The sequence below is a fragment of the Sinocyclocheilus grahami genome, unplaced genomic scaffold (assembly GCF_001515645.1).
Source record: "Sinocyclocheilus grahami isolate Dianchi unplaced genomic scaffold, SAMN03320097.WGS_v1.1 scaffold991.1, whole genome shotgun sequence".
Taxonomy (NCBI): Eukaryota; Metazoa; Chordata; class Actinopteri; order Cypriniformes; family Cyprinidae; genus Sinocyclocheilus; species Sinocyclocheilus grahami.
The window spans coordinates 68,380-70,544 of NW_015506170.1; the positions used below are offsets into that span (position 1 = coordinate 68,380).

The following is a 2,165-nucleotide window of genomic DNA, read 5'->3' on the forward strand; positions in this document are numbered from 1 at the left end:
ATATAATTTTTTTATATAAATATACACTATATGTGTTTGTGTGTAAAAAAGTATATGATTTAAAAATATTTTAATATATTAATATTTAATTCTTCATTTGCATCAGGTATTACTGGAAGAAGGGCTTCTACAGTGGACTTTCAATGCATGAAATAAAATCTACCTGGCCAACCATTGACTCTGTTGATGCTGCTTATGAGTTCAGAGACAGAGACATTAGCTTCCTCTTCAAAGGTAAAGCCATATTTCCTAAAGAGTCTTTGAGTGGTGTATAACAAGGCTTCAGTAAATGTAGTTGTGTGGTCTTCCACATACAGGTCAGCAGTACTGGGCAGTAAAGGGCAACACTACTTTGCTTGGATATCCCAAACCCATATATAAATTCGGGTTTCCCAAATACGTGAGAAAGATTGATGCAGCTGTATATGTAAAGTCAACCAAACGCACTTTGTTTTTTGTTGGAACCAAATACTGGAGGTAAGAAAAAACTATGACTGAGTATCTTAAATGAACCTTTATGCATCACATTGTCTCCACTTAATATTATGTTGATTTTTCAAAATAACATCAAAACTAACATAATTTTAACAATGGTGTAGCTTCAATGAAAGAACAGTTCAGATGGACAGAGACTTTCCTAAAACTATTCGACGTAATTTCCCTGGCATTGGGTCACGGGTGGATGCTGCTTTTGAAAATTATGGTGAGCTTAAACGCTATAAAACAAAAACACGAAATATTCAATCATTCATTATTTATTTAATGCTCTTGCCTTGAATGAAATCATTATTTTTTTCTCCTTTTTTAGGTTATCTGTATTTCTCAGAAGGTTCAAGGCAATCGGAGTATAATTTCACCTCAAGACGAGTGAATCGTTTTCTGTTGAACAATGGATGGCTAGACTGCTACTAAACATTTAAATGAAAATGAAAAGAAATTAAATGAAAGTTGTACCTACAGTAATGTACCTATATTTTTCTGTTTTGTTTTGTTTTGTTTTGTTTTTGATGAAATCTTATTACAAATATTTTTTTAGCAAAATCTTGCAATTCAGTTCGAACTCATCTTCTAATATAACTAAAAATAAATAGGAAAATGTGGATGCATTTTTATTGTAAACTGAACAACACATTGTCTCTCTCTCTCTCTCTCTCTCTCTATATGTATACTTGTGGTGTTGCTATTAATATAATAAATTAACTTGCTCACAGATACATTAAAAATACTATTTTATTATGAATATAAAAGCATTAAGTCAAGCATAAAGTAAAAAAATTTAGGTAGGCATTTTTTATATCTATATTTTACAAATAAAAATTAGACAGAACTGGGGGTCCCAACTATTATATTTTTAAAAAATCACACATTTAAACCATTTTATGAAAAGTTACATTTAGTTCAGGTCAAATAAATTCAAGAAAACTTAAAAACTTTAAAACAAAATTATGAAACCAACACAGACAAAGATTACATTTTTAAGAACTTTGTGCAAGCCAAAATTAGATTATAATAAAACTTAAAAGGGTCATATGACTTTGCTAAAAAGAACATTATGTTGTGTATTTGGTGTAATGCAATGTGTTTATGCAGTTTAAGGTTAAAAAAACACATTCTTTTCCATATAATGTACATTATTGTTTCTCCTCTATGCCCCACCTTTCTGAAACACGTTGATTTTTACAAAGCTCATCGTTCTAAAAATGCGAGGTGTGCTCTGATTGGCCAGCTATCCAGTGCGTTGTGATTGGCCGAATGCCTCAAGCGTGTGACGGAAATGTTACGCTGGTAGCGGTTGAGCACGACTGTTCCATGAATGGATCAGAGGTAGGTGGGCGGAATAATATGGATTATAATGAAGGGGAAGAAGAAGAATGGGGAGAAAATAGGAGACGGATGGATGACAAAAGAGCTAAAGGGAATAAAAGAGTAAGAAATGAGCAAGATGATAGCACAGAAAGTGAAGAAGATGGACAAACTATGGTCCAGAAAGAAAGAGAGGAAAAGTATGTAGTCATAATAAGATTTAATGAGAAGAACCAGGGGAGCATGAAGAAGGTAAATCCACTGGTGCTAACAACAACTCTGGCTAACAAGATTGGGGATATAGAGTACGCAAAGGTCCTTAACGATGGCAATCTATTGGTGAGGTGTGCTGATGCAATGCA

General features: G+C 33.0%; 1 protein-coding gene across 1 annotated transcript in view; it reads left to right on the forward strand.

Moving 5' to 3' along the window:
- The window catches only part of LOC107565251 (collagenase 3-like), an 18,897-nt gene extending 17,995 nt beyond the window's left edge, over positions 1 to 902 (forward strand). Inside the window, exons 14-17 of the mRNA XM_016250470.1 lie at positions 107 to 234; positions 318 to 477; positions 600 to 703; positions 809 to 902. The gene's annotated coding sequence lies outside the window, so the exon portion shown is untranslated. The remainder of the gene's footprint in view (positions 1 to 106; positions 235 to 317; positions 478 to 599; positions 704 to 808) is intronic.
- The last annotated feature ends 1,263 nt before the right edge of the window (positions 903 to 2,165 follow it).